The sequence below is a fragment of the Phyllostomus hastatus genome, unplaced genomic scaffold (genome assembly GCF_019186645.2).
Source record: "Phyllostomus hastatus isolate PE091 unplaced genomic scaffold, TTU_PhHast_1.1 phas_contig_495, whole genome shotgun sequence".
In the NCBI taxonomy this organism is placed as follows: Eukaryota; Metazoa; Chordata; class Mammalia; order Chiroptera; family Phyllostomidae; genus Phyllostomus; species Phyllostomus hastatus.
In genome coordinates, this window is record NW_025333895.1 from 1851003 (window position 1) to 1865609 (window position 14607).

Below are 14607 nucleotides of genomic sequence, written 5' to 3' on the forward strand. Positions count from 1 at the left end.
ATGCAGACAATCACCCTACCTTGTGAATAGGCACTTAGTCCATTCACGTTTAATATAATTATTGATATGGTTGGATTTATATATATTTTGAATGTTGCTTATTTTCATTTGTTTCATTCCTGTTTTATCCTTGAGAATATATTTTTATTAATTTTAGAGACAGGAAGGGAAAGAGAGAGAATACTGACGTGAGAGGGAAACACTGACCAGCTGCCTCCCATGCGCACCCGAACGGAGGATCAAACCTGCGACCTAAGACTGGGGGTCAAACCCTCAACCTTCTGGTGCATGACATAATGCTCCGCCCACTGAACCGCCCAGCCAGGGCTCATGCCTTTTCAAACCTCTCATCCCCCTTTACCATCTCCTTTTGTGTGAAATATTTTTTCGTGTGTTATTTTAATCCCCCTGTTGACTTTTTCACTCTGTATTTTTTGTTATTTTCTCTATGGTTGCTCTAGGCATCACAATATGCATCTTCAGTTATCACAATTTATTAACTTAATTCCAGGAAATATAGAAACTTGCTCCAATATATCACCTATTCCCTCCTTTCTGTTATTAATATTGCCATATATGCCATATAAATTCAATAATAATGTTACAATTACCACTTTATGTAATCTTATGCCTTTTTTAAAAATAAAGAGAGTAAGAAAAATATAAAGAATTACATTGACCATTTCCAATGTTTTTGATTTCTTCTTATGGATTCAAGTGATCATCTGGTGAAACTTTTTTTAGACTTAAGAACTTCTTTTAGTATTTTAAAGCAGGTCAGCTACCAACAAATTCTTTGTTTTCTTTTTTTATGTGGGAATATCTTTATTTTGCCTTCATTTTTGAAGAATAGTTTTGCTAGATGTACAATTCCTGGTTAACAATGTTTTCTTCCCACGCGTTCAGTATGTCATCCCACTGCCGTCTGGCCTCCACTGCTGCTGCTGCTGAGAAGCCAGCAGCCCTGAAGCCCACTGCAGTTCCCTCATGCGATAAAGCACTTTTCTTCCTGCTGTTTTCATGATTTTTCTTCTTGTCTCTGTCTTCCAGTTGGCACATGGGGTTCATAAAACTTTCTGAATCTGTAGGCTAATGCTTATCATCAAATTCAGGAAGTTTGGGGCCATTATTTCTTGTAATATTTTCTGCTCCTTTCTCTCACTCCTCTCCTTTTATACATGTATATCCTTATGTACACACTTTTATTTATTCGTTTTTGTTTTTAGCCAGGGGAAGGGAAGGGGAAAGAGAGGAAGAGAAACATCAACGTGTGGTTGCCTCTTACATGTCCCCTACTGGGGACCTGGCCCACAACCCAGGCGAGTACCCTGACTGGGTATTGAACCGGTGACCCCTTGATTCGCAGGCCGGCCAGGGCCCTTATGTACACACTTGACGTTGTCCCACAGAGCTCAGAGGCTCAGTTCACTATTCTTCCGTCTTTTTTCTCTGTTCTTCATAAAAAATAATTTTTACTGATCTATCTACAAGTTCACAATTCTTTCTCTCTCCATCTTGAATCTGTTTTGGAGCCCCTAATTAATTTTTCATTTCAGTTATTATACTTTTTAATCTAACACTTCCATTTTATTTTCTTGTACTTTCTTTATTGCGATTCCCTATTCACTGAGTCACTGCCATCACAGTTTCCTTAATTCTCTGAACACAGCTCCCTTCATTTCTTTGCAACGTCTGTAACAGCTGCTGTGAAGTCTCTGTGCGCCACACCAACACGTGGGGCCACTCAGACGTAGTTGCTACTGGCTGATTTATTTTTTCTGAGTACAGGTCACACTTTGCTTCTCTAAATGTCTTCTAATTATTTTGTTAAATACTGAACATTTAAAATAATGCACTGTTAACAACTCTAGATTCTGATTTTTTGCCCACTAAAGTTTATGATACTGGTGGTTTGTTGGTTTGTTTTGTTTACTAACTTGCCTGGACTAAATCTGTGAAACCTGTCTCTCCTGCAATGCGTGGCTTCTGATGGCTCAGGGTTCCCTCCGCCCTCGTTTTTATTTTGAAGCCTGGCTTCTACCAGGTCACCCCTCGTGTCTGCACAGCTTACTGGTTGGTCAGAGGAGTTCGACCACCTTGAGCCTTTTTGCTCTCTGCTGACTGACCTGTGGTTGGGATGGGGAGCAGAGTCACACTTTCAAGTCTCCTATAGTTGTTATTTTCTGCTGGGCTTTCCACATGTCCTTGGCATTGCCCAGAGATGTGTAGGTGGCTTGGGCTCACACTAGAGTACGTAAAACCTCCAGTGAACCCAGGATAGATGGAGACATTATCAAGCTCCCTGCAGCTGTCTCGCCTCCCAGACCTCTCTGCTGGAGTGCTGTCCGGCCTGCTGCCCCACGGTTTGTCGGAAACAGGACTGTAACGGGGCTAGCGAAGTTGCTGGCTCTCCCTACTTCACGTGTCACCAAGATCATCACGTTTAACTGACAACACTCCAAATCAAGTGAGCCCTTTCCACAGGAGCAGTGAAGCTGCTGGTTTCCATGGCCCACCTCGCCCTGGCCGAACTCCTATACTATCAGAGCTGGGAAAAAATGGCATCAATCCTGGGCAGGATCACCAACTTGTGTCCTTATTCAAAACTCAGTGGTTTTTATGAATAAATGCTTCTCAATTTGTTATAAGCCTATGGTTGTTTTTGATGATTTTGTCCAATTTTACAGCTGCTTTGGGGGGACAGAATTTACTGATATTCTCACTCATTCATGCCCAAAGTGAATCTCTTCCTCAGGTATGTTTTTACAAATCTCATAAATGATCAAATCCTAAACTTGGTGAAGCCCAACAGCAAGTCTGTAATCAAATCTATTTTCCTAGGATTAGACCCAAGTGTCATGACATCTAAACTGCACAAATACACCTCGACCCCAAAATACACTGAGGAGGAAAACTTCCCAGGGAAGGCAAAGGACTGAAGTCACTCTAGAATGCTGGAATTATTTTCAATTCCAAAAGGCAACAATACAAAACTCTGAATATCAAAGAGTTAGTTTCAGTTCCTACTTCCCCAAAAGTGCTACCTATTGAAGCCCCTACTGCCTTCTTTGTGTATGTATAAACTGAGGAACCAGTCCCCGAGTCCAACTGTGGCTCAGGCAAGAGTACACGGACAGTCTCAGGTCTTGTCACCAGGTACTCAAATAGGTCCTACACAAGTAACTACACTGAGCACTTCAGCTGGCCCTGGACACTGCAATTAAGCCCATCAGCATGCCTGGGTTTACCATGGATCCCTTGCTCACCAGCCCAGGCTTACTCTTGCCCATCTGAGCAGTACAATCCAAATACCCAAGAATTAGGAGTCTTCCTGCTTATACTCCCAGTCAACACCTGGGTAGTTTCAAAAGATCTTTTCTACTTGCCTAACTTTAGGCATTATATAATGCCTGGATTCTCAGTGCATTTGCTAAATCCCCATCCTCCCAACCCCATAGTCAGCAAGTAATTCTACATAACCATGCCCTTAAATTTGCCCTACTAAGCCTTGGCTGGCATGGCTCAATGGATTGAGCATTGGCTTATGAACCAAATTTGCCCTCCTTGTGCACTGTCAGATACTAGACTTATCGGTGAGCTTCCACAACCTCCATCCTGCTTGTTTCCTGATTGATATCATCAAAACAACTTGTCTGCTCCATTCATATTCATCTTAGACTGAAGCTCTAGCTTCTACTAGGTAGTCAATGGGCCATAGCTCCTGACATCTGACCAATGCTAGGCTTACACCCTTTCCTGCACTGAAAACCTTTTGAACACAAGACTTGAACACAAATGCTTCAGTCAGTTGTGATAAGCATGGGTGCTGGAAAGACATGCTAAGGCAGGACACAGCAGGGGCACCCATTTTCCATCATGGACAGAGAAGCAAAGAACAACCATCTGAAGGAGAACAAATACATGAAGTTGAGGCACCAGAGAAGGAGAGAGAAGCAACAGCGTCACTCCGCTTACACTCTAGTTAAACCAGTCACTCCTCCACTATACAGGTCCTTGTGTTCAACACACATTTTTCTGGCTATGCTGAGTGTCTTTATAAACCCCTAAGACTAGATCATATTCTCTAAGCTCTGAAGTTTTCTTCGGCTATGATGAACAGGTAATGAGAAGTAGAGTAGTCTTAACCTTTTAGCCTTAGCTGCCCTCTGGGAACCACCACCTACTTGCTAAGGGTGTGATGGGGATTATATTAGAGGAGAATAAAGTGGTTGGCAGAGCATCTGACACATGGCAGATCCCACTAACGGTAGTTCTTTTCTGTATTACCTGGATTAAACTTGTAATTCTTAGGTAATAATCACATCACTAATGTTCAGGATATGGTGGCACCAAGCATGTCAAGAACACTAAGCAACAGGACGTCCTGCTGGCTGGTGTTCTTTCCACACGACAGCACCATACCACTAACTTGTGAGCAGCCACGCCAACTCTCAATCAGCATCTGCTGCTCCCAAATTTGTTTCTGGTCCCATCATATTTCTGAAGCTTTGAAAATGACTCTGATTTTTCATCTGCATTTGTAGGATCATCTCCACTAATTTGCCAATGTCGCTTATAAGATTTGTTTGTTTGGTGATATTTTTATCCTGATGTTTCAAAAGAGAAAACAAAGGTCAGAGGTTGAAATTAACTGGTCGGAATTCACATTTATCAAACTTAAGTGAAGAGAATGTAATATATTTTTGGTGAAAGATAACTAAGGGTCAAAATTATCATGACTGTTAGGAAAGGTGATTAAGGCATTTTAATTTTTTGTCTGACAAAACCTCTCAGAGACAGAGAAAGGCACAGCAATTACATTTCACAATTAAGATTATTTTGATAAAAATCATGTTTAGGGCTTGGCTTACTGCAACTTCGTTATATAGGACTCTGGACAAGATGCTGCACAATCCAGACACAACAAATCAACAAAAGGCCCAGCACAAAATCTTTACATAAAGAATTTTATTTCCTTCTCAGTTACATAGATGTACTCCATTCAACATAGGAAAAGCAATTCCTAGAAGAACCATTTGGTGTTAGATTCACATAAATATTCATCCTGTCAACAGAACTGATCACACACTGAGTAGCAATTCTATCAACAGTATTAGAGCTATTATTATAAACATGTCAGCATATACACATATACCCAGAATGGGAAGGTTTTTTGTTTTTAAATCATAAAAACACCCGTTTTCTATTTCACACCTAAGTTCCAAAAGCTTGTTGCACTGCGCCTCCTTGTAACTAGGCTGCAGCTATTTTTCCACGTTCTCTTCTTCCTCTCCAATCTTTTGGCCCTAAGAGTCTCAAGGTATAAACGTAAAGAATCATCCTGGTGAATTCATAACCCAACATTCATCTCCATCTTATGAGTGACTGATGTTCAATTTATTTCTGTTTATGAGTGAAGGCTCCCTGTAAGTAGCTTGTTAACTGACTGCTAATAAAAATCAACTAAATCTAACCCTAATCCTGAAATTCAACTAAAATTAATGAGACTCTTTAGTATTATATTAAGAAGACTGGTTACTACAGAACGGATGGCAATATTGCAAATATCCTACTACAAATACATACATAACATCAGTTAAAGTCTATAATTCTCACAATTCCACAATAACTGTTGGGGGAATTAATAGCAGCTTTCGATTGTTGCTATTCTTGCTTTTTAATCTTCAATTATGGCTCAATCAGCATCATTTTCAAATTAGTTTGATGTATGTGTGTATCATGATAGGTATGTTGCCTCAACAGTATTCTTATTTATTTTAAAATTTTCCAGTAGACTTTGAAATGTGTATGCCACATTTCAAATATGAACCATACCACAATTGCTAATGCACACTGATCATCCTTCCCCTGAATTTATTTGTATGTAATACTCTACTGCCAATGAATTATTTTCAACTGGAAAGTGGGAATAGGCAGGTTAACTAGGTAATGGGATTCCGCCCAAGTCAGCTGTGGTCAAAAAAGTTGGCATCACTGCCACAACCAAGCAACTAGCTTAGGGGCCACCAGGTCACACTCTGCTTCTAGTCCCGTTATCCTCCCAAACTTTTTCTCTTCTTAGCTACTTCAGGAAATATTACAAACTTATCACGTCCATTATCTTTTAATTTTCAGAGCCCCACAATTCTACCCATGGCTTCTTAGAATTACATATCCCCTTAACTGACCTTCGTCGTTATCTTAAAAAATTCCTTGTCTAGGAAAATCTCTGTTCTCCCAATTTCCGTTTGTATAAGGACAATCCATACTGTAGACTACAGCATTCATAAAGGCTCCTTTCTCCACCCCCAAGGAAAGGAATCTCAGACCCAGGGGACAGCACGGAGTGTCGTCTTCCAGCTGTCTCCCTGGAAGTACATTTCAGCCCTTGGACATGAGAGCACATCCTTCTTGCCCCCACGCCCCAAACGCTTAGCACCAGGGACCAACTCTATCACCTCACTCCTCCATCCCCCCTGCAGTCAAAGAAAAGCAACTGGATAGCCACTGAGTAAGTCAAGATTCTCAAGTTTGAAATGCAACAAAAGGGAGGCAGCAACGTGAATTCTCATATATTTTTAATCAGCATTTTCATACATGCTCTTAGAAAGAGCTAAAGGCTCATTCCTTCTCTCACATGTTGAAGTCTAACACTGTTATTCTTCAGAAAATCTTAGTTATCTGTTGTTTAATTATGAGTTTTACAAACATTGTTTTCTTCTAGTTTTCTGATTCTTTTGCTCTTGGCTCTTTGGTTAGTGCCTGTTGCCACCTAGTGGACGATATAAGAATGAACGCCAATGCATAATCACAGGTTCTCACGTCTGTACTTCCAGAAGATACCACTAGATGGAGACTTCAAGCTTGAAGTAGAAGGACAACTTCTAAAGCTACCCAGAAAACCAGTTAGTTGGTTTATGACTAAACCAAAAAAAAACCCCTAACACTCGTTAACACCAATAAAGTGAAAATAGGTGTCCAAAATAAGGAATTTAAAAAATCTTTTGGAGGCAGTATGGCACGAAGGTTAAAAATACATGCTTGCTAGAACAGGAGCCATTTTCCTCACATGCCCAACCAAAGCAGATCCATCCCTTCATACAGTCAAATCTTGGTCTGTTTGGTCATGATAAATTCTGCTGGCCTCACCCTGATGACTCCCTGAGACTCCACCCCAATACAAAGGTGTGTGAGCACCCAGCAGGTGGCAGCTAGGCTCGGTATCCCCAGGGGCAGTTGGGGACTGGCCTCAGGGCCCAGCACTGGCACCAAGTGTGAACCTGTGTCAGTCTGGTGAACAACCACTTACCTCTACCTGGTGACTGTGACCCTACCTACCTCATGCGACAGCCAGACATACAGGTCAATGGAACAGAATACAGAGTCCAGAAATAAATTCATGCCTTTATATAGCCAGTCAGTATTTGACAAAGGAGGCAAAGGCACACAGCGGGGTTAAGATAGTCTATTCAATAAATGGTGTGGGGAAAATTGGACAGATACGTACAAAAAAACCCCAAAATGGATTAAAGATCTAAATGTTAGACTTGAAATCATAAATTCCTAGAGGAAACATAGGCAGTAAAATCTCAGCTATTCCTTGTAGCAGTATTTTTATGACATACCTCCTCAGGCAAGGGAAACAAAAGAAAAAACAAACAAAAGGTTCCACATCAAACTAAAAAGTTTTTGCACAGCAAAGGAAACAATCACAAATGAAAAGACAACCCACAGAATGAGATAACATATTTACCAACCATATATCTGATAAAGGTTTAATATCCAAAATCTATAAAGAACTTATAAAACTCAACAACAACAACAAAAAAACAATCCGGGCCCTGGCTGGCCATAGCTCAGTGGATTGAGCGCGGGCTGTGAACCAAAGTGTCGCAGGTTCGATTCCCAGTCAGGGCACATGCCTGGGTTGCAGACCACAGCCCCCAGCAACCTGCACACTGATGTCTCTCTCTCTCTCCCCCCCCTTCCCTCTCTAAAAATAAAAATAAAAATAGCGCAATATTAAAAATATCTATCTTCAAAACAAACAATCCAATTAATGGGGAAAGAACCTGAGTGGACACTTCTCCAAAGAGGACATACAGATGGCCAGAAGACATAGGAAAGGATGCTCAATGTCCCTGATCATCAGAGAAATGCAAATTAAAATGACAACCAGGTATCACCTCACACCAGTCAGAATGGCTATCATCAATAAATCAACAAACAACAAGTGCTGGCGAGGATGTGGAGAAAGGGGACCCTCGTGCACTGTTGGTGGGGAATGCAGACTGGTGCAGCCACTGTGGGAAGCAGTATGGAGATACCTCAAAAAATTAAAAATGAAACTGCCTTATGAACCAGCAATTGTACTTCGGGGAATAAATCCAAAGAAGCCCGACAGACTAATCTGAAAGAATATATGCACCCCTATGTTCATTGCACAGTTATTTACAATTGCCAAGATTTGGAAGCAGCCCAAGTGTCCATCAGATAAGTGAATAAAAAGCTGTGCTACATTTACACAATGGACACCACCCAGCCATAAGAAAGAAGGAAATCTTACCCTTTGTGATAGCATGGAAAGAACTGGAGAACATTATGCGAAGTGAACAAAGCCAATGAGAGAAAGAGAAGCACCATACGATTTCACTCCTATGGGGAACCGAATGAACAAAATGAACTAACAAGCAAAATAGAGACATGCTCATAGAGAGCAGGCTGACAGCTGTTGGGGGCAGCTGGGGGGCTAAGGAGGTTGAAGTGATTAAGCAAAAAAGAAAAAAACTTATTGACAAGGACAATAGCGTGGTAGGTAATTGCTTGGGTATAGAGAGGATGAGGTGGGTATTGGGGGAGATAAATGGTGATGGAAGGAGACTCAGGTGGTGAACACTCAATACAGCATACAGGTGTTACATTGTGGAACTGTGCACCAAAAACTTGTATAATTTTGTTAAGCAGTGTCACCCAAATAAATTCAATAAAAGAGAAAAAAGAATATATGCTTTGACTCTTCATGAACATAATCACAAAAATCCACAAAAAATTACCAAATTTATTTAGAAATATATAAAAATTATAATATATCATGACCATATGAGACTTAATCTAGGATTGCTAGGCTGGTTCAGTTTTAAAAAATGATAATACATTATGACCATATGAGGCTTATCCCTAGATTGCAAGACTGGTTCAATTTTCAAAAATCAGTCAGTGTAATTCACCATATTAACAGTCTATATAAATATATGCAGATGTAGTATTTTAAAATTCTGACACCAATCACAATAATAAGAAAAAAAAAACCATTAGCAAACTAGAAATACAAGAGAACTCCCTCAAGCTGATAAAGGGAATCTACAAAAAACACATAGCTTCCTGATTTCAAAAGATACTACACAAGGTTTTGTAATCAAAATGGTATGGTACTGGCATAAAGACAGACATAGAGACAAACAGAATAGGATACAGAGCCCTGAAATAAACCCTCACATATATTGTAAATGATTTTCAACAAGGTTGCCAATATCATTTAATGGGGAAAAGACAATCTTCAACACTGATGAAAAGTTGAATATTCAGATGCAACAGAATAAATAAATAGAATGTGGACAGAATATTGACAGAATAAATACATAGAATAAATAGAATATGGATATTATCTTACACTATATATATAAAAATTACCTCAAAATATTTCAAAAATCTAAATGTAAAACCTAATACTATAAAACCTTTGTAGAAAAGCATAGAGTAAAAGCTTCATGACACTGGATTTAGTAATGATTTCTTAGATATGACACCAAAGGCCCAGGTAACAAAAGAAAAACTAAGTAAATTATACTATATCAAAATTAAGAACTTCTGTGTATAAAAAGACACAATCAACAGAGTGAAAGGCAATCCATGGAATGGCAGAAAGTATTTTCAAATAAAAAATATGATAAGGGGTTAATATCCAGAATATATGAAGAACTATTACAACTAAAGAAAAAAAAAAGACTGATTTAAAAATGGACAAAAGACTTAAAACAAGCATTTCTCCAAAGAAAATATGCAAATGACCAATAAGCACATGAAAAGATGTTTAATGTCTTTTTTCATTAGAGAAATGCAAATCAAAACTACAATGTGATACCACTTTACACCTGTTAAGATAGCTACCAGAAGAAACACAGAAAGGCCTGGCTGGTGTGGTTCAATGGACTGAGCACCGGCCTGCAAACCATAGGGCTGCCAGTTCTATTCCCAGTCAGGCCACATGCCTGGGTTGCGGGCCAGGTCTCTGGTGGCAGGCGCACACAAGGCAACCACACATTGATGTTTCTCTCCTTCTCTTTCTCCCTCCCTTCCACTCCCTCTCAAAATAAAAAGTAAAAAAAAGAAACAAAAGAAGTATTGATGAAAATGCATAAAAATTAGAACCCCTGTGCACTGTTAGTTGTGCACTGTTAGCAGGAATGTAAAATGGTCCAGGGTCCAGCCACTGTGAACAAGAGTATAGTGGTAAAAAATTACAATGACCATATGATCCAGCATTTCTGGGAATATAACCAAAAGAATTCAAAATAAAAACTTGAGTTCAATCACCAGCCAGGGCACATACAACCAATGAATAAGTAAGATGAGTAAGTAAATGGAACAACAAATCGATGTTTCTGTCTCTCCCCATCCCCCCATTCCCCCTCCCTCCCTCTCCCCCTTTCTTTTTCTCTAACATCAATACAAAAAAAAAGTTTAAAGAATACAGCAACCCCATGTTCCAAAAAAAAAAAGACTTGAAGAGATATTTCTACACATATTCATAGTAGTATTAATCACAATAGCCAAAAGGTATGAACAACCCAAGTGTCCGTCAACAGATGAATGGACAGACGAAATTTTCTATATACATACAATGGAATGTTAGCCTTAAAAGGAAGGAAATTCTGACCCATTCTACAACATGGCTGAACCTCAAAAACATTGATGCTAAGCTGTGAAAGAAGCCAGGCACAGAAGAATAAATACTGTGTGATTCTGCTGATATGAGATATCTAAAGTAGTCAAATTCATAGAGATAGAAAGTGGAATACTGGTGTCAGAGGCTAGGGGGCTGGGGGTATATTTTTAATGGGCACAGAGTCTCAGTTTTGCAAAATGGAAAGAGTTTTGTGGGTGGATGGTGGTGATGGCTGTACAACAATGTGAAGGCACTTAATGCTACTGAACTGTACACCTGAAAATGGTTAGGATGCTAAATGTCGTATGTATTCTACCATAATTTTTAAAACCAATGAAGAGAAAAAAAACCTATAACTAATATACTTGACAGTGTAAACTCTTTACACTTAAGATCAAAAACAAGACAAGAATGTCACTCTCACCACTTTTATCTACAAGTGGACTGAAATCTTACCCAATGCAATAGATAAGAAAAATAAACATCAAAAAGCAAGAAGCAAAAAAATTGTCTTTATTCAGATATACAAAAAAGTCTAGAGAAATTTATTTTTTTAAAGTCCCTACATCTAGAAAACAACTACGACAATGTTGTACAATATAAACTCAATTCCCACATACTAGCCACAATTAAAAAATAAAAGTTTTGTCATTAAAAAATATATAGTGTAAATAATATCATTCACTATAGCATTAAAAATAATAATACACAGGGCCAATTTTAAAGAAACATGTACAAGATCTCAACACTAATCATTTAAAAATATTGCTGAGCCCTGGCTGGTGTGACTCAGTGGACTGAGTGCTGGCCTGCAAACCAAAGGTCACTGGTTTGATTCCCAGTCAGGACACATGCCTGGGCCACAGGCCAGGTCCCCAGTGGGGGACATGTGAGAGGCAACCACACATTGATGTTTCTGTCCCTCTCTTTCTCCCTTTCCCTCTGTCTAAAAATAAATAAAATCTTTTTTAAAAATTGGCTGAGAATAAATGAAATTCTAAATAAGTGGAAAAATAACACTGAATTCATAGAAGACTCAATTCTAAAATGACAACTCTCCCCAAATTGATAGGATCAATGCAATCCAATCAAAATCTTTACACACTTTTTTAAAAAAAATTGCCAAGTTGATTCTAGAATTTTTAAAGAAATGAAAAAAAAAACACTAAAATAGTTAAAATAGCCAAAACAACTTTGAAAAGATGGAATGGAGTTGCAAAACTAACACTACCTGATCTCAAAATTTATTACAAAGCTATAATACTCAAAACATTCGGTACTGGAGAAAAGTTAAATAGATGAATGGAAGAGAATACAGAGTCTACAGACTCACACATATGAAGATCAAATTATTTTTTAGCAAGTGTATCAAAAATTCAGTGAGGAAACTTTTAGGGAGGGAAGGGAGGGAGGGAGAGAGAGAGAGAGAGAGAGAGAGAGAGAGAGAGAGAGAGAGAGAGAGAGAGAGAAACATCAATGTGCGGTTGCTGGGGGTTATGGCCTGCAACCCAGGAATGTACCCTGGCTGGGAATCGAACCTGGGACACTGAAACTTTCAAAAAATGATGCCAAAACAAATTAATATTCATAAGGTTTTGATTCCTATCTCATACCACGCACAAAAAATTAATTTAAAACAAGTTAAAATCATCAATTTCCTAGTGGAAAACAGAAGAATACCTTTGTAAAGTCTGGTAGGCCAAGATTTCTTAGGGAGGACACCAATAGCACTGATCATAAAAGAAAAAAGTAATAAACTGGACTTCATAAACACGTAAAACTTCTGCTAATCAAACAACACATTAATAGGACTTTTCCGGTCAAGACTGAGGCATAAGTAGACAGAGTTCACCTCCTCCCACAACCACAGAGATAATCACAACTATTTCTCAAAACACCACCAAACAGCCCTGGCTGGCATAGCTCAGTGGATTGAGCACGGGCTGGGAACCAAAGTGTCCCAGGTTCGATTCCCAGCCAGGGTACATTCCTGGGCTGCAGGCCATAACCCCCAGCAACCGCACATTGAAGTTTCTCTGTCTCTCTCTCTCTCTCTCTCTCTCTCTCTCTATCTCTCTCCCTTCCCTCTCTAAAAATAAATAAATAAAATATTGAAAAAACAAACAAACAAAAAAAAAACACCACCAACCAGGACCATCAGAAAATCGAGCTGTATGGAAGTCTGACAACCAAGGATTTAAAGAAGCCACATCCGTGCAGACGGTAGGAGGGGCGGACTTGCAGAGGCAGCAGAGCTGCATGGAGACACAATCTGGTACAGAGTGGCAGCGCTGGCAACAGTGGAAAAGGAAAACCCACATTCACGTGTGGTGAATAAAAATTGGGAGGGATACCTTGGGAGGAGTGATCCCAGCCCCTGGCCAGACCGCACAGCCCAGGGTTCCAGTCCTGGAAAGTTAAATCCCCTAACTTCTGGCTGTAAAAAACAGTGGGGGATAGGGTGGCAAAAAAAAAACAAACCTGCCAAATATTCCGGAGAGTCCATTTAAAGGGCCTGTACGAACTTAAAATGTATGCAAACCAGCTCTGGGAATCACCACCAGGGAAACAGCTAGAAGGGCACCAGTCTCATACAGGACGTGGGCGGAGTAACTGGAAACAGGGAGAGTGCTGGGAAAACCTCCAGAAGCTAGGCAGCTTGTTCCCTCTATGAGCCCTCTCCCCCCACAGAGCCCCAAAACAGTGAGATGGGTTGCCCTGCCCTGGCAATTAACCAAGGCTCCACCCCATACAATTTACAGATGCCTTTTATAGGGAGTTTTAGGCAGTTCTACCTAACACACAGAAACAAACACAGGAAGGCTGTTGAATTGAGGAGACAAAGAAATATGACCCAAATGAAAGAACAAAACAAAACCCCAGAAAAAGAACGAAACAAAGTGGAGATAACCAACCTGTCAGATGCAGAGTTCAAAATACTAGTGATTAGGATGCTCAAAGAACTCATTGAGCACAGCAACAGCATGAGGGAAGAAATGATGGTTACATTAAGTGAAATAAAGAAAAATCTACAGGCGAACCAACAGTGGAGAGGATGAAGCCAAGAATCAAACCAATGGTCTGGAACACAAGGAAGGAAAAAGCATTCAATCAGAACAGCAGGAAGAAAAAAGAATTAAAAAAAACAAGGATAGATTAGGAACCTCTGGGACAACTTTAAATGCACCAACATCCAGATCATAGGGATGCCAGAAGGAGAAGAGGAAGGGCAAGAAATCGAAAACCTATTTGAAAAAATAATGAAAGAAAACTTCCCCAATTTGGTGAAGGAACTAGACATGCAAGTCCAAGAAGCACAGAGTCTCCCAAACAAGCGGGACCCAAAAAGACACATCATAATTAAAATGGTGAAGTTTAAAGATAAAGAATCTTAAAAGCAGCAAGATAAAAGCAGAGTGTTACCTACAAAGGAGTTTCCATAAGACTATCAGCTGATTTCTCAAAAGAAACTGTGCAGGCAAGAAGGGACTGGAAAAAAGTATTCCAAGTGATGAAAGGCAAGGACCTCCAACCCAGATGACTCTATCCAGCAAAGCTACCATTTAGAATGAAACGGCAGATTAAGTGCTTCCCAGACAAGGTAAAGCTAAAGGAGTTCATCATCACCAAGCCATTATTATATGAAATGGTAAAGGGACTTA

General features: G+C 39.7%; 1 protein-coding gene and 1 long non-coding RNA gene across 3 annotated transcripts in view; one reads left to right on the forward strand and one right to left on the reverse strand.

Moving 5' to 3' along the window:
• LOC123823474 overlaps positions 1–364 on the forward strand; it is a 44529-nt gene extending 44165 nt beyond the window's left edge. The window contains exon 4 of the long non-coding RNA XR_006786535.1: positions 158–364. This is a non-coding gene — a long non-coding RNA (uncharacterized LOC123823474). The remainder of the gene's footprint in view (positions 1–157) is intronic.
• Positions 1–14607, reverse strand: part of NR6A1 (nuclear receptor subfamily 6 group A member 1) — a 198585-nt gene that overhangs the window by 136753 nt on the left and 47225 nt on the right. The window lies entirely within an intron of this gene.